Source organism: Magallana gigas, chromosome 7 (genome assembly GCF_963853765.1).
Source record: "Magallana gigas chromosome 7, xbMagGiga1.1, whole genome shotgun sequence".
Taxonomy (NCBI): Eukaryota; Metazoa; Mollusca; class Bivalvia; order Ostreida; family Ostreidae; genus Magallana; species Magallana gigas.
In genome coordinates, this window is record NC_088859.1 from 30,760,383 (window position 1) to 30,784,902 (window position 24,520).

The window sequence follows — 24,520 nt, forward strand, 5'->3', positions numbered from 1 at the left end:
CTCCTTTGGTTTCATAGGAGTAGCGATAACAAGCATTTCTTACAAAAGGGGCAATAACTCACAAACTATTTCAAGATGGGAACTGAAAGGCTACATTTTACGATGTCTTACTACATCCTTGATAAAATGTCTCTATATCACCCTAAACAAAAGAGATACGAAAACTCATGAATAAACAGATTTCCAATGACCTTGACCTTTGAACTTTATGTCAATTTGATCAACGCTTCCATCCCGGAGTCTCTATGACAAATAATAAAAAAGTTGGAAGCGATTTTTTGGAAATTTAAATACTTTCAGGGGCAATAACTGATTGAAGGGGGTCTTCGACCCTTTCGGTATGAATAGATTGAGGGGCATCTAAGTGAACTACAGACGAAGTTTCAAGTCTCTATCTCTTATGGTTTCAGAGGAGTAACGATAACAATCACTTCATACACAAAGGTTTTGAGCGTTAACAGGCAAAGGGTCATTTGATACCATAACTTTTAATGGTCAATCACATAAAAAAATGTTTCAGTATCTATTGAAACAAAAAAAGCTGTCCCTGGAAAAAAGAAAAGAATAATAATAATAATAATAATAATAATAATAATAATTCCAAAAAACAGAACGAAATCAAAAGGTCTTTCACCTGAAAGGTGGAAAGAGCTAAAACATAAGAAATACAAAAGGTTATTCACCTGAAAGATGGAAAGACCTGATTAAAAACAAATAGATCGAGCAATATTTTGACATTTAATGACCTGACGTTATTATTTACAATTATAATAATAAGAAGTCATTGTATAATTATGCATCGTTCAGATTCACATAATTGTAAAAATTAAATAAACAATTACATGTACAAGCAGAGTCATCTTTTAAATTTATCCACTCCTTACATTTATTATACAAACTTGTTTTAAAAATTATGATTTCATTTTTAAAATCATTTAAAAATTGACACTGAGCAAAATCAGCATGTCAAAATATGTCAAATTTTATCTCATTTTTTAAAAGTTTTTCTTCATTTGATTTTGGTCGACGTTGTGATATTTTGATATTTAAATAGGTATTCATTAACTAACATTTGTTATTTTGCGGAATTACACGCATCTACAATTACATATGCTTTCTTAACACCCCTGTGGATGGAACAAAGTTTTCTGAGAGGCATTTTCGAGCACGCAGCAATGTTTAGGTGTCCCGGAGCTAAAATACGGCTGGAAAATGATATTATTTCAATCAACAAAAATTTACTTTGACCGGGAGTATTACTTAAAATCTGAATAACATATATTGACAACAATTTTAAACATTATATTTGATGAATTTTTGTGAAGACATTATGTTCTTCTTGTCACGTGGCGAGCGTATCCTTACATTGGAACTTATCTAATCAAATCGCATCGGCGCAGGTGATTAATGACATTAAATCATAAATATTTTTAAGAAAAATCCTTTGTTATATCATATACTTTGAGGTTCTTGCTTGGGCTTGAAATATAAGTATCGTTTTATTAAAGATATTGTCAAAATATTTTATCAAATCATCAATAGAAGGCATATTTTTACTAATTAAAAGCGATTTAAATAAAATCGGGGTATATCCGTCAGTTTCCCAAGCATGATCCTCATTGGTGCTTATATTCTCTTCCAATTTTACGTAAAATATTTTAAGATTGTATTGATCTTTCATCTGTGCCAAGCTGTTCGTGTTGTAACACGATTTCTTCATTTAGTTGTTTACATATATCAGGGATAGTCTCCAAACCATTAATTTATAAATAGTCTTTTCACTAGAAGCGAAGCTTTAAATCAGCCAATTATTTGATACTGATTATTTAATATAAATGAATTCTATACGTCTAGCTTTAACGTAATCATATATATAAAGGAAATAAGTGGTTTTAGTACTTTTTGATATAATTCACTTTTAACGTTACGATACGTTCCCTACAAACTATCTAATGGAATGCAGATCGTGACGTAAAATTTGATTATAATGTCATATTTTCTAAAATACAGACAAGTGACTGTCTACACATCCCTGTGGGATGCCTTATCAAACCCGTGCAGATGAGACAACATTCCGGACAGAATCACTTCTCAGATAAAATAAAGTACACAGAATTTTGTTTTGCATTCCAGACATTAACTTCGTAAGAAATATCCCCTGATATATACGTACACTTCGAGTTCGAGAATCTCTTAAGGTTTCTTACTGAATTTTTCCACACAGGTCATCGAAATCGGTGCGGGTTAGTCCGGTCAAGAATGAAATAATTATCTGAATCAGATAGAGAATTTATGTTGTCAAAATCTATGCGCCTCTAGTTTCCTCTTGACGCAATGTCCCGTATTTCTGTTAGTGATTCCATCAAACCTAATTGATTGACGTCTGATGTTGTTTGAGTTTGAAAAAAAATCTTGTCGACAGCATGATTATGAATATAATTATCCGACAAACAACCTTGACAGCATCTTGCTCAGCAACAGGAAGTAAGGTAAGCTTGTCCAAAAACAAACGATACCTAGCACGAGCTGGTACAACCACCACTTTTGGACCCCGTCTCTTACATACACCAGAGTGGCTTCCCCAACTGATGGTATTGGTAAGGAAATGCTTTAAATGACTTTTTGGGAGCATTTTTGGCTACCTTGTTTGGTGGTGGATAATCAGGATCCTTTCTTGGTACACACAAAAGACGGTCTGGGTCAGTGTAACATGTATTTGATTTAGCTATATTCATCTCTCGGCAACAGTGCAGTCTACATTTGTTAGAATAACACTTCAAAGAGAAAAAGATTTGCAGATTCAATGAAGAATTTCTGTTATAGAAACTTGCAAAGCTGCTTGTTATTTGGTCTATCTAATTTTTCGTCTGTCCCTGGTCTTTGGTGTTGAAGAACAAAGTACACAGCTGTTGAATCTTGGTGCTGACATTCGGAGGATAGAAAAATAACAAGTACTTAATCTTTTGTTTTTACTTGTTAAAAAAACTGACATTTTTTTTTAAATTTAACAAGTATATTTACGGGTGAAGGTGCAACTATTGTTTTGTTTTAGAGATTTATCCATTATTTCAAAGACCAAAAAAACCCATGTGAATTATTTACAATAAGCCATTAAACAGTTAAAAAAAATCAAAAATTCTTTATATAAGTGAATTTATTATAAGTAGACTAAAATAGAATAAATATAGACATAATTCACATCACAGCGGATTCGAACCTTTCCAACAGTCCATCTGGGTTTTCCAACCCAACGTCTTTTATTATATCTTTTATTTATAATCATCACTATATATATATGTACATTAAAAATTTCAAAAACATTCATTACAAAGAGAATTACGAATGATTCATAAAACAAATGATAAAACTCCCTCTGTTTCTTTTACAAGTGGTTTCTGTTTAGAAATAATTTCAAGAACATATCCGTTCTGTTTTCTTTGACACACAATTGGTAATAATTATATGAAATAAATTGTCTAATGCGTACCTGCAAAATTTTATTTCATCCTGCTTTTGCTGACATTGAATATACATTTGCCTTCTTTTGTATATACATGTACTTATTTTACACACAGATGAAAAGAAGTAGTCAGAAAATGTATTAACATTTTTTATGCCCTTTGACAGTGAAGAGAATTTTTTTTATAAATTCTAAAGTATTGAACAATACTAATATCTATATCTTTCAATAAAGTTTCTAAATGATATAGAACAAAGTTTTTAAAATCTTGCGATTCTGAACATCCAATAAATATGTTTATTACTCTTCATACAAAAAGTGCATATGTTTGATTCTGTTTTACTAATTTTAAACATTTTTTCATAAGTAAATTTAACATTGTGATATAATTTAAAATCTACTTTGACAATTTCTGGTAGTTTGTAAGATTCCCATAATACATTCCATCTTTTAATAAAAACTTCAGAATACTCCAGATATAATTTTTCACTCCAGAACGCATTTGATACAGGATATTGAAACAATTTTTCAGTCAACAATTTATATTAACAGTACATGTGCTGGAAATGTTCATGCGGATGTGCCCCATCTTTCACAAAATTTTGTGTTACTGATACATACCTTAATATTGTATGTAATATGCTAGTCAAAAAGTTGTTGTATTTAATCGCTCTTTTTACGTATAACAGGATATGTGAGTTGTTGCATAATTGTTTAGAAATTGTGCCATGACTAAATTTGTTTATTTTGCATTATTTTTTTCCACGCATTTTGGATTGTTTTGTGTTTGTCATTTATTTATATAAATAAATGACCTCTTCCACTCCACAGATTAGTGTTACCTTGCTTATTTGAAACCTAGGAGATGTATCTTTCAGGTATCCATCAACAATATTTTTCCATTCTGTTGGAATACATTGTAAAATAACATAGTAATCTTCCTTGATCTTCAATATATTTGCATCAGGATTTTTTCTCGAATAATATCAACAATATATGAACTAGGTAGAAAACCTGGTAAATCTTCAAAGGAAATTCCTTTAATATGAGTAATTACTGCATCAATAAAATGATTTTACTTTAACATCTTACCATTTGATTGAACTTTTGATTTACAGAATAAACAAAAATTATATAAATCATCTTTTTTCATTATATACAATACTATTTTCAATAGCATAACATGCACTAAAAAGTTCTCTAAAATGTTGAAGTAAAAATGATAAGTCTTTAATAAACAATCTTAGCATTAATATTTCAGAGTTTGCTCTTAAATTGCGTTTTTTGGATAACAAATATTTGATTATATATTTCCACATAATGTCATGTTCTCTAGATTTACAAACATTTTTATCAAATCTTTATTGGAACTAAAAATGACTGTCGCTTGTCACGTAAGGCAGGCAGTCGCTTAATGCAGGGTTTTCATACAATAAATTACGTTGGGCGGTCCCGGCGGTCTAAGTAAGACAGAGAGTCGCTTAATACATAGAGTCGCTAAGGCAATCTAGACTGTATATCATTCAACATCAAACCACCATTGTGTTTATTACCAACAATAGTTTTATAAAACAGTAAGTGTGCAGCGTAATTCTACAGAAAATTGTACATTCTTTTTGTATAGTATCTCTTGTTCATTAAGGCATAGATATAACAGACAATGCATACTACAATTTTGACATAAGTAAATTGTTGATCACAACTGCTCTAGAACTTGCTTCAAAGTCTTCTCGTCTTCATTTGTTTCCTCTCAATCTTCTCGAACATGCTCTTTTTTCTGCATTTCTTCCATTTCGGTTTCTTTTTTCCTCTCTTCTGCCTCTTCGTTCTCCTCATTCACCTCTTCCAACGGACCGTCGTCTGCCTCTACCTCATTTTCTCTCGACTAGCTCGAACACTCGTCTCCCCATTCTAGACACCCGCGAAACAATTGATCTATACAAGTTCTCGGTAATGACCTTGTTTGTACATCTGAAACAAACAAATTTGGGACACGCCAGAATAAATGATCACCGGAGTAATACAGAAAAAACATTTTTATTTGCCCATTATTAAGGACTTGCAAAATTCTTTCCTGAATTTAATTGTATACGGAAACGAAGAAACTTTTGGAGGTAGTTTCACTCGGACATATCTTGTTCCATCTGCTATGTTTGTTCTGGGATAAAAACGTCTTTTGATTGGAGATACTATCACCACTTTTATTGCCTCCAACGAGTTTTAAGTTTCTTCGTTTTTGATATATGCAGGGAGATGTAGAAAACTTACCAGTATGGAAGTTTGTATTACCTCTTTGCATTCAATGTTTCTTGAAACCACCAATAGATAATGAATAGGGGCCCTTCCATTAAATGTAATTTCAATTTCAGGATCTAGGAACACAAGCAAACATAGCCACCAAACCACAATAATCATACACAAATTATATAATAAGGTTTAGCCATCATCTTATACATCAACTATGATTGTATTTTCACGACAAAGTTGTATTTGCACTGTGTTAGTGTTATTTGGGATCCGCCCCCATGGCCACCACTCGACGTGGCAGGCATCCTGTCGTTTGTTGACTCAGTCAACGAAAAAAGGACATACAGCTTACAGAATCTCATGCACAGTAAATAAAATACAATAATACAACTGAGCTGCTAATTAGATGCTTTATTACTTACATTTAAACAAAACTAACTATCAGCTCCACGAAATCTATCCGTGCACTCCCGGCTGACATCAAACCAGAAGTCCTATCTCCCAGGAACAGCGCAGTCTACATTTGTTTCTAATAACACTTCCAAGGAAAAATACATTTGCAGACTCAATGAAGAATTTCTGTTGTAGAATTTTGCGAAACTTCTTGTTATTTGGTCTATCTAATTTCCGTCTGTGTCTGGTCTTTTGTCTTAAAGAACAAAATACACAGCAGTAGAATAATGATGCTGACATTAAGGATAGAAAAATGTCAAATATTTTTTTTCTTTCTTTTTTTTTAATCTTAATTTTTTTTTTTATTTTACAAGAATATTTATGGGTGAAGGTGAAATTATTGTTTAGTTCTAGTGATTTATCCATTGGCTAACAAGACAAAAAAACATGTGAATTATTTACAATAAGCCATTAAACAGTGAACAACCAACGATTCTAAAATATAAATGATTTTATTATAGGTAGACAAAAAAAGGATAAATTTTTAAGATAAAAAAAAATAGTTTACCCAACAGCGGATTCGAACCTTCCCAAAAGTGCAACAGTGCATCTGGGTTAAACCCCGCTCGACTATATTTTACGCTGAGAGAAAAAGATCAATAGCAAGAATAAAAATCTACCGTGATTGCACGACTTTGGTAGCATATGATTATGATTATTCCATTTCAAAACATTACTAAATTTTCAAGTATTTGAAGAAAGTTTCAACCAGTTATTAATAATAAAAACTTAATGAATCAAAACCGTGTTATTTATAATCCATCAAATCCCAATCTTATTTTACAATGTACATCAAGATTTTAATTTTTCAAAATCAATGAAATAGATTAATCTTAGAATAAACAAACGCAATTGAGTAAAGCATTTTTACGAAGAGGACAAAGAATCATTTTAAAATAGATCTGTTTTGTTTACTTTCTTTTTTATCTGATGGGACGATTTGTTGGCTGATCGCTATGATATCTAGACAATGCAATTATTCTTTATAACAGTTTTCAAAACAAACAATCAATGTTCTAAAGTGTGTAAAGATGTTGCTTACCTTATTTTAATCGGGTTTCGTCTCTAGTAAATAATGACACAATATTCAAAAGCTTTTCAAACCTACATCTTTACTGTTTACGATAGAATTTACGACGGTGTTAACTAAATTTGTTCCTCTGCATAAAGTATCCAGCTTCTCATTTCGAGTTAATTTTGTTAGTAAATGCTTATTCAGTTCATCCCATTCCTCATTGTTCTTGTATCAAGAATTTCTTAAGAAGTACATCATTGAAATCTGTAGACAAAACACACTTAAAAATTATAAAGATAATGGGAAGTCAGTGTTCATCCCTCTGAGTTATGGCCAATTTAATTGGACCTTTTTGCACCTAAAATGCGATTTCAGCCTGATTAGGATTTGTCGTCAGCATTTTTGATTAAACAAACTTTTTTCTAGAAATATTGTTTTTAATTATGCACTGAATAGAGAAATTACGAAAAAAAATTGTACGACGTTTCATCAATTTTTGTGTGACTTTTTTGCACTTAAAATCGACAATTTCAATAAAAGTTCCAATATGATTTGAAATGAAAACATTTTATAATTATATATCAAGAATTTTATTAAATGATTAATCAAGTTTGTGTAGATATGTATTCAGTATCATTTTGACATAATAAAAGATGGGGATCTTAGATGTATGGCTTCAGAGGTAAAATGCTCGCAAAATTAGGCTTCAAAAAATTCAGACATTTTCTATATATTTGCATGATTTTATGCTAAATGTCTATCACTCTCTCAAAATTTAAGTTTCGTACAGGTTACACTGGACGTATAGAACACGTCACATACCTATTAAATGTTTAAAGTGTGAATACTGAATTAAGTATAATGAAAAGAAAAGTACTAGTATGTTGTAAATTCATAAAATTGCTCGTTTCTGTCATTTTCGACAAAAAAAACCTTTCGCACAAGAAAATACTTCCCCCAAAACGTGTTTGTTTCTTGAATTCAAGTGGATTTTCTTTATAAATGTTGTGTAGTTATAAAATGATGATCATTCTTTGAGGTTTAAATTAATAAAATCATGTCCCTTTAAAATATAATAAACAACTGGGGCCTGTTTCACTAAAAGGGGTACGCCCAACGTAACCTTACGTCTGGCGTAAGTCCGGACTTAACGAGGCCGGGTCTAACTTCTTCTGCCCTAGATTTTTTAATGAAATTTTTTACATGAATTTCTATTGATATAATTATTATTCTAAGATAAAACATTAAGACTTTTACCAGACCATTTGTTTAAGGGATCATCACAAAGTTTGTTAATTTTTAACATAGGACCCTATGGGATTTTGCTTGAAATGTATCAATTTTGCACATTTTTTTTTTAACTTCTGCCCTAGGGATTTTTTTTTTCTGTTCTACATATTAAAGTTATTGCTTAAAGGCATCAAATGGTCAAATAAAAAAACCTTTTACCTCCTGGTTTGTTCCAGGGGTCTTATCAAAGTTGTTTTTAAGGTCTTCCGTTTTCCAACGGAGACCTTATTGTTTTCGTTCGGTTTCTTTTTAGGGTCTTCCGTTTTCAACGGAAGACCCTCTTGTTATTCTTCGGTTTCTTTTTATTATTATTTAGGGTCTTCCGTTTCCAACGGAAGACCCTCTTGTTATTCTATTGTTTCTTTTTATTATTATTAGGGTCTTCCGTTTTCAACGGAAGACCCTCTTGTTATTCTATTGTTTCTTTTTCATTATTATTAGGGTCTTCCGTTTTCAACGGAAGACCCTCTTGTTATTCCATTGTTTCTTTTTCATTATTATTATTTTTCTTTTTCTTCATTTTTCTGACTTTTTCAAAGCTTAATATCTCAAAAAGTTTTCAACAGATTTACATGAAACTTTCAGTGATTATGAAGCATTATTGTGCCTCAAAGTTTTAAAATTTTCAACTACAACGTCACTACCGTTTTGACGTTACGTCAATTTTTAAATTTTAAAAAAGTAATTTTGTCCAGGGCGTTTTTCAAAAACTGTTCAAGATAAAGACTTGGAATTTTCTGTGTTGAAGCAATGATCGTTTTTATTTGGACATAAGACTGGAAATTAGTTTCCGTCACTTCCGGTCTAAACCGGAAGTGTTTTAAAATTTTCGAATTTTCGAATTTTTCGTTTTAATTTAAAATGTTTACGAGGTTTGTAGAATTTGTTATGCTGAACACGAATCTGAAATCCGTTTGAAAATCGGACGATGCATTACAGAGATATCGGGGGTTAAAAATTGATTTTTCCGGAAATTTTGATTCCGCGTCCTTGGTTTAAAAAATAGCGTAATGTTCAAAGTAAAATTAACTCGTACCAAAAATAATCGCTAAGTCGTACTTGAACACATTCGGATTTTTTTGTTAAGTCGTTCTTGAAATCAGAAAGGTTTTTGTTAAGTCGTACGTAAAATCATTCGTATTTTGTTAAGTCGTACCAGGAATAATTCGATTTTTTCATCTTTTTATTTTAGTTACTCTTGTCATTGGTTTAAGGGCTCTGCTTCATACAGGAACTTCCAGCTTTACTTCCGATATTAACGGAAGACCCACTCGTTGCTTTGCAACGAGCTTTGCTCTAGTTATTTTTCTTTTTCTTTATTTTTCTGACTTTTTCAAAGCTTAATATCTCAAAAAGTTTTCAACAGATTTACATGAAACTTTCAGGGATTATGAACCATTAATGTCAAAACCTCAAAGTTTTAAAATTTTCAACTACAACGTCACTTCCGTTTTTACGTTACGTCAATTTTTAAATTTTAAAAAAGTAATTTTGTCCAGGGCGTTTTTCAAAAACGGTTCAAGATAAAGACTTGGAATTTTCTGTGTTGAAGCAATGATCGTTTTTATTTGGACATAAGACTGGAAATTAGTTTCCGTCACTTCCGGTCTAAACCGGAAGTGTTTTAAAATTTTCGAATTTTCGAATTTTTCGTTTTAATTTTAAATGTTTACGAGGTTTGTAGAGTTTGTTATGCTGAACACGAATCTGAAATCCGTTTGAAAATCGGACGATGCATTACAGAGATATCGGGGGTTAAAAATTGATTTTTCCGGAAATTTTGATTCTGCGTCCTTGGTTTAAAAAATAGCGTAATGTTCAAAGTAAAATTAACTCGTACCAAAAATAATCGCTAAGTCGTACTTGAACACATTCGGATTTTTTTGTTAAGTCGTTCTTGAAATCAGAAAGGTTTTTGTTAAGTCGTACGTAAAATCATTCGTATTTTGTTAAGTCGTACCAGGAATAATTCGATTTTTTTCATCTTTTTATTTTAGTTACTCTTGTTATTGGTTTAAGGGCTCTGCTTCATACAGGAACTTCCAGCTTTACTTCCGATATTAACGGAAGACCCACTCGTTGCTTTGCAACGAGCTTTGCTCTAGTTATTATTATTATTCTTTTTCTTTATTTTTCTGACTTTTTTAAAGCTTAATATCTCAAAAAGTTTTCAACAAATTTACATGAAACTTTCAGGGATTATGTACCATTATCGTCCCTAAAAGATGTCAAATTTTCAATTACAACGTCACTTCCGTTTCAACGTTACGTCAATTTTTATATTTTAAAAACGTGATTTTGTCCAGGGCGTTTTTCAAAAACGCTTCAAGATAGAGACTTGGAATTTTTTGTGTTGAAGCATTGATCGTTTTTATTTGGACATAAGGCTGGAATTTAGTTTCCGTCACTTCCGGTCTAAACCGGAAGTGTTTTAAAATTTTCGAATTTTCGAATTTTTCGTTTTAAATTTAAATGTTTACGAGGTTTGTAGAGTTGTTCATGCTGAATACGAAACTGAAATCCGTTTGAAAATCGGACGATGCATTGCAGAGATATCGGGGTTTAAAAATTGATTTTTCCGGAAATTTTGTTTCCGCGTCCTTGGTTTAAAAAATAGCGTAATGTTAATAGTAAAATTAACTCGTACCAAAAATAATTGTTGTCTTACTTCGACACATTCGGATTTTTTTTTTGTTAAGTTGTTCTTAAAATTAAGAAGGTTTTTGTTAAGTCGTACTTAAAATCATTCGGATTTTGTTAAGTCGTACCAGGAATAATTCGATTTTTTCATCTTTTTATTTCAGTTACTCTTGTTATTGGTTCAAGAGCTCTGCTTCTTACAGGAACTTCCAGCTTTACTTCCGACATTAACGGAAGACCCACTCGTTGCTTTGCAACGAGCTTTGCTCTAGTTCTTTTTATTTATTTTTTCTGACTCCTTTTCGGCTTTATAACTCAAAAAGTTTACAACCGATTTTGATGAAACTTTCAGAGATTATGTGCAATTATAATACCTCGAAGTTTATGAAGTTTCTTTGACAACATCACTTCCGATTTTACGTTACGTCATTTTTAAGATTTTCAAAAACTCATTTTGTCCGCGGCGTTTCTCAAAAACGCTTTAAGATAGAGGCTTGAAATTTTCAAAGCTTATGATTTGGTCGATTTACCTCTGTAATAAGGCTTGAAATGAAAATCTGTCATTTCCGGTCAAAACCGGAAGTGAAACAAATTTTTCGAAAAAATGAATTTTCTGATCAAATCAAAAACGAATATGTGTTTTGTAGAGCTTATTAAGGTGAATCTAACACTGAAAGCCGTTTTTAAATCAGACTATGCATTACAGAGATATCGGGGTTTAAAAATTGATTTTTCCGGAAATTTTGATTCCGCGTCCTTGGTTTAAAAAATAGCATAAAGTTAAAAGTAAAATTAACTCGTACCAAAAATAATTGTTAAGTCGTTCTTGAACACATTCGGATTTTTTTTTGTTAAGTCGTTCTTGAAATCGGAAAGGTTTTTGTTAAGTCGTACTTAAAATAATTCGGATTTTGTTAAGTCGTACCAGGAATATTTCGATTTTTTCATCTTTTTATTTAAGTTACTCTTGTTATTGGTTTAAGAGCTCTGCTTCTTACAGGAATTTCCAGCTTTTCTTCCGACATTAACGGAAGACCCACTCGTTGCTTTGCAACGAGCTTTGCTCTAGTTCCCTATTAATTATTTTTTTTCTTACAAAATTTGTGCAGGCGATTTCTCGGAAATGGCTGAACCGATTTTCGTGAAACTTTCAGATCTAATAGATATTAATCCGAACTTAATATACATTTTTTTATTTTGATGACGTCATTTCCGTTCTTGAGAAAATGCCGTTTTAGCGATTTTCAGAGGGTCGGCTTGTCCAGGGATCTCCTCCTAAACGGTAAAAGATATTGAGTTCAAACTTTCAGGGATTGTAGACAAGAGATTGTAGATGTGCAATTTGGCACTCATATTTGTCATGCTCACAAGGCGTTAAAGCTCGCCCGGTCCCGAAAATTGAGACTAAAAAAACGTCGTAATTTTTCATTGTTTTCTTATTTTATCTCTTTTCTAAAAAATATTTTGTTAACACATGTAATGCAAAAAAAGTTGATATTTACAAGACCTTGCAGTTGATATCAAGAAAAAGGGGCTGGCCCCTCAAATTAGGGAACCAAAGGGCTCTAAAGTCTTTAATCTGTAGCCCTTTACTGAGAGATATTTTGTGAAATGTTATAGAAGCAATTATGTTTATCTCACAGTTATGTATCCAAGCAATGTAATGATTTTGTCATGTATTACGTAATTAAGGGTTTTTAGGGGCCAAACGTCCAAAATGTTGATCACCCATATCTCAGAAAGGAAAAATATTTTGTTATGCAACACAGAAGAAAAGTTGTTCTAATTAATGTTCTTAACAATATGAAACCTTCAAAATTTTGTTAAACGGCCCTTATAAGGAGGTAAGGGATCGGACCCTAAAACATTCTTTCTCGTATATCCCCAGAATGGTAACAAATTTCTTAACACTTGTTGAACAAAATTTGTTTAGAAATAAATGACCTTTCATTTGATATCAAAAAAAGGGGCTGGTCCCTAAAATTAGGGAACCAAATGGCTCTAAAGTCTTTAATATGTAGCCCTTTACTGAGAGATAATTTGTGAAAGGTTATAGAAGCAAATATGTTTATCTCACAGATATGTATCCAAGCAATGTAACGATTTTGTCATGTATTACGAAATTAAGGGTTTTAAGGGGCCAAAAGTCCAAAATTTTTATCACCCATATCTCAGAAAGGAAAAATATTTTGTAATCCAGTACAGAAGAAAAGTTGTTCTAATTAATGTTCTTAACTATGAAACCTTCAAAATTTTGTTAAACGGCCCCTATAAGGAGATAAGGGATCGGCCCCTAAAACCTTCTTTCTCATATATCTCCAAAATGGTAACAAATTTCTAAACACTTGTTGAATAAAATTTGTTTAGATATAAATAACCTTTTATTTGATATCAAGAAAAGAGGGCTGGCCCCTCAAATAAGGGGAGCAAAGGGCTCTAAAGTCTTTAATCTGTGACCCTTTACTGAGAGATATTTTGTGAAAGGTTATAAAAGCAAATATGTTTATCTCACAGTTATGTATCCAAGCAATGTAATGATTTTGTCATGTATTACGTAATTAAAGGTTTTTAGGGACCAACAGTCCAAAATTTTGATCACCCATATCTCAGAAAGGAAACATATTTTGAAATGCAATACAGAAGAAATGTTGTTCAAAAAGATGTTCTAAACCATATGCAATCTTCAAAAGTTCCCCAAACGGCCCCTATAAGGAGGTAGGGGATCGGCCCCTTAAACCTTCTTTCTCATATATCTCCAGAACGGTAACGAATTGTTAAACACTTGTTGACAAAATGTTTTCAGAATTAAATGTCCTTTCATTTGATTCCAAGAAAAAGGGGCTGGCCCCTTAAATTAGGGGATCAAAGGGCTCAAAATTGTTTTATCTATAGCCCTTTAATGAAAGCCATTTTGTGAAAGGTTATTAATGCTAGATTAGGTATAATACATATATAAATCCTAACAATATAATGATTTGCTCTTGCGTTACCCAATTAGGTTTTTGAGGAACCAGATGTAAACAAGTTATATCTTTTCAATCTTAATTGGAAGAAATGCAAGTATTTTAAAAGCAATATAAGATAAGTTATAAAATGCGATACAAAAAAGCATACGTTCTTCACTCTTTTTTCCATATCATGTTTTTTTGTTGAAAATCAAAGTCGATGATGTCATATTTCCTTCTAAAAATCGGACGGAAGACCTCCTCGTTGCTCGCAACGAGATCGTGTCTAGTTTGTATGCCCAATTTCCCAGTTTGCCAGATAATGGGTATTTTTGTATTTGATAAAGACGGAAATGGTGATCTTTATAGTATTATTAAAACATTCAGACACATTTAAGTAATAAATAAAAATATAACATCACATATTAAGGGTCATTAATATAAAATACATGGTTACTGTCTTGAAATATATGAATTTAAGCTATATTTAAGCGGGTTAACAAAACATGACAGAGGGCTAGGCTTGCTGAACCCTCTTCACGTTTTCGACCCGAGCCCAAATATAGCTTATACTTCGAGACATTTATGTTTATTCCACAATATAATATCAATTTTACGCATCAAACGAGATATTTTAACCAAATTTCGCTGAATATATAGCTAGGACATCAAAGGGGATAAATGTTTTTAGTTACATTTTTGTTGACGTCACTTCCGGTTAGAGATATTTACGATTTTGTAAATTTTTAAGTGTCATTTTGTCCACGCATCTCCTCCGAAACTAATCAAGATAAAAGCTTGAAATTTTCAGGGATTGTAGATGAATGTCTGTAGATGTACCCCCATGCTTCCAATTATGAAAATTCCTCAAGGCCTCAAAGCTCGCCTGAACCTGAAATTTAGCACCAATTTTTTAACGAATTTTTTGCACGTTTTCTGTAATACCTTTCGATGTGTACATATTTTGTTAAAACATGTAATGCAAAAGTTGTTTCTATTTGCACGGGCTTTCATTTGATATCAAGAAAAAGGGGCTGGCCCCTCAAATTAGGGACCAAAGGGGCTGTAATGTCTTCTTGCAATAATTCTTTACTGCATAAAATTTGTTATATTAATTATAGAAGCAAAAATGTTAATTGTACAGCTGTTTATCTATACTGTACCATACTTAAATCACATGTTACGTAATAAGGGGTTTCAAGGGGCCAGAAGTTCAAAACTTTGATCATTAATATCTGAAAAAGGAGAAATATTTTGAAAAGCATTGTAGAACAAAAGATGCTCAAAATAATGTTCTGTACAATATGCTACCTTAAATGTTTTTGTTCATGACCCCATTAAGGAGATAAAGGGCCGGCACCTAAAACACATTTGTACAGATATCTTCAGAACGGTTAAAATTTCGTGAACACTTGTTAAACGAAATATATGTTTATATTTAGAAGACCTTTTATTTGATATCAAGAAAAAGGGGCTGGCACCTCAAATTAGGGGTCAAGAGGGGTATAAAATCTTCGTACAATAACTCTTTATTAAATAATAATTTGTTATTAATTATAGAAGCAAAAATGTTCATTGTACAACTGTTTATCTATACAGTATCATACGTAAGTCATATATTACGTAATTAGGGATTTCAAGGGGCCATAATTCAAAACTTTGATCATTAATATCTGAAAAAGGAGAAATATTTTGATTTGAAAAGCAATGTAAAACAAAAGTTGATCAAAATAATGTTCTGAACAATATGATACCAAAAAAGTTGTTGTTAGTGGCCCCGGTAAGGGGTTAAAGGGTCGGCACTTAAAAAAACAGTTGTATAGATAACTCGATAACGGTTTACAATTCGTGAACACTTGTAGAACAAAATATGTTTATATTAGCGAAACCTTTTATTTGATATCAAGAAAGAGGGGCTGACCCCTCAAATTATGGGCCAGAAAGGCTATTAAGTCTTTTAATAATAACTCTTTTCTGACCAATACTTTGATATTAATCATAAAGCAGCAAAGAAGCTTTTATTAAGCTTAATATAAAACTGAAATCTGTTTTAAAATCGGAAGATGCAATACAAAAATATTGGGATTTAAAAATTTAGTTTTCCGGAAATTTTGATTCCACCTTCTTGGTTAAGAAAATAGTGTAACACTTAAAGTTAAATTAACTCGTACCTAAAATAATTCGGAAATTGTTAATTCGTTTTTGAACACATTCGGGACTTTTATTATTAAGTTGTTCTAGAAATGGTAAAGGTTTTTGTTCATTCGTTCTTGAAATCATTTAAATATATTAAGTCGTACTAAGAATTATTCTATATTTTTCAAATATTATTTTAATTTTCCCTTGTAATTGGTTTTAGAACTCTCATTCTTACAGGAACTTCTAGCTTTACTCTCGACGCTAACGGAAGACCCTGTCGTTGCTTTGCAACGAGCTTTGCTCTAGTCATTATTCTTTTTTCCCACGAATATTGTGCAGACGATTTCTCGAAAACTATTCGACCGATTTCCACCATTTTTTTCACAGATGATTAGACTTGATATGAACTTAAAACATTTTTGATAATTTTCTTGTCGTCACTTCCGGTACCGATTTATCAGCCATTTTGTTCATATTTACGACCTATTTTGTGCACACTAAAACTCCTAAACTATCAGAGACATGAATATGAAATTTTTAGGATAGGTAGACCATAGTTTGATTTTTGAGCCCATTGTTTTTGTTTTACGCCAGTGGCGCCATTCTTAGGAGCTCACTTTGGCTCAAAAATTGGGTACGAATTTTGTTCCCAATTTTTTGTCTACAGGATTTCTCAGAGATGGGTCGATAGATTGTCTTGAAATTTGCAGGAGTGATAGATCAAAACTTTATCCTCAGACATTTATTTCATTTTTTCCAAAGTTCATTTCCTGTCGTCCGTTTCGTGTCCCGCGTCAAAAATCTTGTGACATTGAGGTTTCAATAATGATTAGGGCTTGGGCAATTGGACTTTGAAGGATTATAGATCTATGGTTGAAGATGTCTTCAAACTATTTTGTTTTGTTCGTCATAACTTCCAGTCGTCACCGGAAGCACTTTAAAAATTATTATTTTTTTGCATTTATTTTATTTCATAAAGAATTAAAATATAAGTATTAATCCTTACATATGTCATCTATCCAATGTTAAATAGATTTAAAAAAAATCCACTTCCGGTAATATATCTCAAATTTCTCAGATAGCCTTTTTTTTTTTTTGACATTTTTTAAAATTGTTTTACCCACAAGATGTCAGAAAGTCAAGCGATCAATACACCAGACTAAGAAAGATGATAAACTCGGAAGGGTTCAAACAAATCAAGCTGTTTGAAATTTAAACTAATTCTTTGACAATTTTAGTAAAATTGATAAACAATAAAGTACAGTGGTTCATGAAATACTAACTTTTATTTTCACTGAGAATTTCCGTTTGTCCACTTCCTTGTCAAGAGACAAAAAAGAAATGACTCCACGAGAATCAAATACGGTGACGACTTGAACAACCAAAATTTGTTGGATAATAGCCTAAAGTATGTATCTGTGTTTACCTTATTTTGATTGATTCGTCATCACTTCCGGTTGTTACCGGAAGCACTTAAAAATTATTTTTCCCCCTTATTTTGTATATTTTACATGGAATGAATATCAGTACAAGATCTTATATATTTTAACTATACAATGTTGAATGAGCAATCTAATTCTACTTCCGGTGAGTTATATAAAATATCTTAAGTAGCTATCCATTTTATAAATTTGATATCCGAGGTTTTAGTCACTGTAAGTGATTGAGACATGAAACTTTTATGAATGATAGACAATTGATTGAAGATGTGTTCAACGGGTTTAATTTTGTCAACCTTCACTTCCGGTGCTCACCGGAAGGATTCATACAATCCACGTTTTTAACAAGTCTAACAGATATCTTAGGTGTTTCATCTAGCATAATAAACAGTGATATACACTAGGCAAATGTACAAGAACTACTAGCTCTTTTTCCATTAATCACTTTCGTTCGTCCGTTTCCAGTCTTGAGATAAAAAAAAAACTAGTTTCACAAGGATCTCAGATTTGGCAGAGAGTATCGATATTTCATTGTATCGTATAAAACAAATCGGACGGAAGACCTATTCGTTACTCGTAACAAGATCTAGTTACAGTAGATACTGATAATGCATTAAACCGGCATCTGTTTGCAGGCTTGCTTTTTTTTCTTTTTTTAAAATCAGTTTTATACTGGTATACTCTTTGTCCTGTGCCTCAAAGTATGAATTTATAGATATTTTATAAGATCTATATGTACATGAAGTTTACAAGTATTTTCTAAGATACTGTATGTAGTAATTACACATCGGGACTAATACTTTTTTTCTCCCCCAAGTCCCTAGGTATGAGTTATTAAAATAAGATTTACAGGTATTTTCTTTGATATATGTAGTAACTAAACATGGGGACTTACATTTGTTTTTCTCTGCACCCCGAAGTAAGAATGTTTAAAATAAAGGTTTCAGGCATACCCTTTGATATGTAGTAATTACGCATGGGGACTTGCACTTGTTTTTTTCTGTGCCCCTGTGTATGAGTTTATATGAGCAATTACAGGATTTTCTCATTTCAATGTATTTAAAATAAGGTTTACTATCTTATTTACAATTTAATATCATACTTTAAACTAGCAAGACACAAATCGGCACATTATAGTTTTTTTCATGACATGTTTTGTTACATTACCATAAAGGAAGTATTTGTCTTTTTGATGCATGTGTGAAAGGGTTGAGTGAATGTATCATGTATAGGTGCTTACTTGCTATACAGTTTACAATTTATCAATGACTAGGTGTAAAATAACTTCTGTAAACTGCAGAGGGTTACATGACCCCATAAAAAGAAAAGATGTTCTTAACTATTTAAGAAGTCATAAATCGCCCTTCTATTGTTTACAAGACACTAGTCACTGTAAGTGATTGAGACATGAAACTTTTATGAATGATAGACAATTGATTGAAGATGTGTTCAACGGGTTTAATTTTGTCAACTGTCACTTCCGGTGCTCACCGGAAGGTTCAAACAATCCATGTTTTTAACAAGTCTAACAGATTTTCTTAGGTGTTTCATCTAGCATAATAAACAGTGATGTACACTAGGCAAATGTACAAGAACTACTAGCTTTTTTTTCTTCAATTAATCACTTTCGTTCGTCCGTTTCCAGTCTCGAGATTTAAAAATAAACTACTTTTCACAAGGATCTCAGATTTGGCATATAGTATCGATATTTCATTATATCGGACGGAAGACCTATTCGTTACTCGTAACGAGATCTAGTTGACTTTTATTTTTTCCTCTTTCTTATTTCATTTTGGTGAGTAATAGGTGTCATGCTTAGGTAGTTAAACTAGGGTTAATCACAAAAGTATTTTCAGTATTTTTAAAATGTACGTAAATACTAAAATATGATAAAAGCTTCAACTGTGTTTTAGAGTCGTCAAAAGTCCTTAATTTTTTTTTAAATATTTGATAATGTATTTATCATACAACCGATGCAAAACACTGACTCCAGATTAAATAGATTTTATTTCGTAGCTAGATAGGTTACATACACCTACTCAATATTAACTTAAAATTTATTTGAAGCCTCACTCAATGTACTAAATACACATGAAAGTGTACTTGGCTTGTTTATGTTGAGTTCACCATATATAGGACACATACATCTTTACCTTGAATCGGATAACTTTGGATACACATTTACAAATTAAATAAAGTTGCATACACTTACATGTATGGTTTGTTTAATTTATTCCTGAATTAAAACTGATGAATTTTAATTATCAAGAATTTGACTATCATATTGTCAAAGAAATAGCAATATAGGTATCGTAAAATACGCCATCATTAAAAACTTGGTTACACAAATTTTACACAAAAGTAATTTGAATGTTCGGCATTTGAAAGGACCAAGTGAAAATGTACCTGTATTTTTCGAAAATTAGGTCGCTACGGTTTATTGGGCGAAGGAGGCTGTTTTAAGCCAAAAAATAGAAAATAAAAGTATAAATAGGTCGACTTCGAAGAATTGGTCGAAAAATTACCGCTAGTTCTAATGAATAAATGGTTTAAACCAATAACGTTATCATATAGTAGCCTTTAATCTTATTTCACAGTTTTAAACAAAAGGGAAATAAAATGTATTTCTTGAAAACATCGTAAGAAAATGTCTGAAATTGCATCAAAATTTTCAAACCAATTAATTCAGTACGGCCGGTTTTGATTTAAGATCGCTTTTTATTATTTCCCTGCCATGTGTACAAACTGGTGTTAACCGGGGGATAGTAACCTAGCCTGGAGGTATATACTACTGTAGCACATGCCACCCTGTTTCTCTGTGTGACTTTTTACTGTGGATATACACACGAGTCAACCTCTGATCTTATTGAAGCTTGCGGGCATGAGTAGCACGTGCCGAGAGTTCAACTGTGTATAAACAAAGTAAGCGCTACCCAGACTGATTTCAGAGACACCTGGCTGAAATTTCATCGAAAGTTTTAAGTTGAATATACAGAAAAAAACTTGTTCATGTATTCTATTATGAAAACAAATTGGTTTTTTTTTTCTTTTTTACTCGACGATATCCCCCCCCCCCCGTAATTACCCTTTGTACGGTTCTCATTTTACTTTTACCGCGCAAAATCGATTTCCCGTTTATCGTAAGCACACGATCAAAATGCATGACAGCATATAATAATGATCAAAGATGATTCAGTCAGTGATCTAAGTAAGAAATGTAAGAAGAAATAAATCTATTTACATTTAATTTTGTTTAAATGATAAATTACTACAGTATATTGATTAAAATCCATACGATTTTTACACGGAAATTCAAGCAGTATTATAGTAAACAGTCATGATTTTATTAGAGTTTTTTTTTATTTATTTTTGCAAAATTTCATATCAAATTTTCCAACCAAAAAAAGCATAAATTGGGCGAAGCGATGAATACGGCGAGGTCCTCGTGTCAGGAAAAAAATATCGACCTAATTTCCGAAAAATACGGTACCCTTTCACTTTAGTAAATCGAAAAAAAACAACTAACTTCTGAAACAAAATGTGTAAAAAAAAGATAAGCCTTGGAATTCATTAATTATTTCCAAGGTCATATTTGCTTCACATTTTACATTGACACAAATCTAAATATGAAAGTAATAAATATATTTATCCGAATCTCTGAAGCTTGGTGAAATCACCGTAGATATCGATAACAAAATAGTTCTGTTGAGTTAATAATTTCAATTGAACATATCCTATATGCTTCATCAAATATATCCTTCAAATAAAACATTTCAGCAAGTTTTGCTGTGTGTTTTGTCACTTAATTTTTAACAATAATGTACTGAAATGGTAACCAATATGCCTTAATACTTTGCGGTTCTCTCTCTCTCTCTCTCTCTCTCAATCTTTCTCTCACGCAAATACAATTGACAAGTTTCTATCGTTCTATCTATATAAACAGTATCTATCTTTTCTATCTATCTATCTATCTATCTATCTATCTATCTATCTATCTATCTATCTATCTATCTATCTATCTATCTGTCAACTGTTTATCATCTGTACGCGCATATGCATAAGCTCGTTGTCAAGGACGTAAGTCTGGCCTTAACTTAGTCCGATACTAGTGTTTACAGCCAGGCGTACGCCTCTTAGTGAAACGCAATTTACTCCGGACTAGATTTTGGCGTACGCCCTAAGGCCTAACTTAAGTTTCGTCGTATCTTACGCCTTTTAGTGAAACGGGCCCCTGTGCATTGAAATCAAAACGTGAGGAGTGAGATACCTTAATCTGATTTTATGAAGTATTACTCAAATATTCTTCTAATTTATATAAACATTTAATGGTCTCATCAGAGATGTATTTTCCCGGAAAAGGTAAACATTTTTAAAATGAATACATACTGACCAATCTATAAACTACTAATACAGAAGTATAGCCGATTTTAAATTTACCCTTAATGCCCTTTCTTTTTACAGATGAGTTCATATAAGTGTATATTTATTATAAGTAAAAAAAGATTTCGAAAATATCATATTTTTCTTTGAAACATAATGGTCCTTAATTATAGGACGTTAATGGGTATGAACAACTATGAAAAAGGTTATATATTGAGTTTGACATCATCTAGCTGCTTGCGTTATGTCAGTTGGACGTTGCCGCTCTAGTGAGCGATGTTGCCACTAGGCGCCTTGTATCAACACTTCATTTAACAACCATTAAAAGTGCATTTTTTTATTTATTTAAAATATATGAAATTAATACATAAAAATTGCAAGCATGAAATTTAAAAAAATCGGATTTAAGGAGGCTGGGTGGTCAACCACTTCAAATCAAACCTTAAAATTTTAGACATTATTAAATTATAAATAAATAAAGACAATTCTTTTGATATCTTAGATTTAGAATTTGAATTATTTCCTCCACTTTTCTAAAAAAGGTCATTTAAAGTAGAATAATTTTGGTTTAAAAAGCTCTGACCATCTAGCCCACTTGATGTACTTACTGAATTTACTGAATTTTATTTATTTTATAACGATTGATAAGCAAGTTCTACAACTTATCAATATCTCTCGTTGGCACGGATATTTACTTGATTGTTATGCAGAAAAAAACATTTTTATAAATTGATCAAAAAATTTAACTTTTCTTCTACATAGCAAAATGCCCACCTGGTTTTACATCATTGGATGGAATGACAAACTGTAAGCCATGTGGTAGAAACAAGTATTGGGTAAATGCAACTACCTGTGAAGATTGTACCGCTGGTTATAAAACAGACGTGATGAATGGTGTTCCTGATATAGAAGGCTGTAAAGGTGTGGTTTTGAAAATATTTTAAAAACCAATACTAGCTTAATCGCTCAAGATTTTTACGTGAAAATGTCTAAGACAAGAATTTATGAATTTGTAATTGACTTTGCTTCAACAAATTATTCCATATACCAATCTATCCAAGCAGATCAGGTCTTTCAAAGTTCTTTTTACTCCGAGACATATAAGAAAAATATTTTAACTGAAAACATTAATTGGTTACTCTTTCAGAAATATTTCAAACCAGTTTTTAAAAATTTTAATAACATGTGACTTCAATTGTGTCAAAAGGACGGCAAATTGTGCCAAGTTATATCTGCGTCCTTACCACACCTAAAGGATTATATGCCGTTTTTAACAGCATTTTTGCGATGGTGAAAATCAGACAAATTTTTGATAAGTATTAACGAGGTTCTAACCATAAATTGTAAATAAATAAAGGCGATTTAAACAGCACTGTTAAGGTTTACTTTGTGGTCGCACCGACCAGAAAGTACGGGAAATGTTAACTATGACATCACACAAACCAACAAGTCGTTAAAATGCTAATAAATAAAGTAAGTTCAAATTGTTATGGGTACGAAAACATTAAACTACATTAAAAATTACCTAGGCGTGCAACTTTGTAGTCAAATAAGTCCAACAACGATAAATATAAACAAGAGACTGATCGCGGTGCACTTGTCGATGCGACTTCATATTGTAAATTTGGACGCACATTATGTGTAGAGGGAGGCGGATCAATCAATTTTTTAACATGAGAAAATGCATTTTATAATGAACGGATCATTATCATAAAATATATATTATACTATTAAATACTATCTACTATGCTAGTTTTGATTTGGCTTGTAATTATTTTTTAGAGCGTGTATTATTTCTTTTTTAGAGTTTTTAATGTACAAGTTCGATGTGTTTGACATCGGGAAGCCTATCTAAATCCACTTTTTACAAGGGCATACACTTAACAGATCATTTTAATCTTTTGGATATAAATTAAGGGAATGTTAAATTTATCAGAAAGTGCTGCTGCTTCAATGAAATGTACAGAATGAATTATAGATACGTAAAATATTAAGCGAAGGTCATATAAATTCCAACTGGAGCTCATTTCTTTGATATTTATTCTAATATAAGATGATCTTTATACAAAGCAGCAGCACTTTTCATAATCTACCAGAATAGTAGAATTTAATTATCATTTACAATTTTAATTCAAAGAAGGGTATGCCCTTGTAATAATGATAATTGTTTATGACCTCCAATCGGGAGAATTATCAACACATATCACGTAACCATCAATTCAGGGGACCACACTAGGTGTCATACAAAGTAGCATTTACTGTACTGTTTCTTTGATATCACATTTATATCATAATAAAATAACTTGACATAAAGATTTTGTAATAATAGATGCATCGTTTTATGAACGTTTAAATCCGCTGATATTTTCATAGCAAGCCTTAACAGTACTGCGTACCTATGCATATTTATAAACAATTGATGTTTGAGATTGATATTCTCATGTGCGTAGGAATAGTGATTCAGAAAAGCAGCATGGAGAATTAGGTATTACGTTTTTGTGCTGTTAAAAGA

At 31.7% G+C, this 24,520-nt stretch overlaps 1 long non-coding RNA gene across 1 annotated transcript in view; it reads left to right on the plus strand.

The window, feature by feature from the left end:
• Positions 1–23,026, plus strand: part of LOC136269917 (uncharacterized) — a 29,142-nt gene extending 6,116 nt beyond the window's left edge. The window contains exon 3 of the long non-coding RNA XR_010707539.1: positions 22,771–23,026. This is a non-coding gene — a long non-coding RNA (uncharacterized lncRNA). The remainder of the gene's footprint in view (positions 1–22,770) is intronic.
• The last annotated feature ends 1,494 nt before the right edge of the window (positions 23,027–24,520 follow it).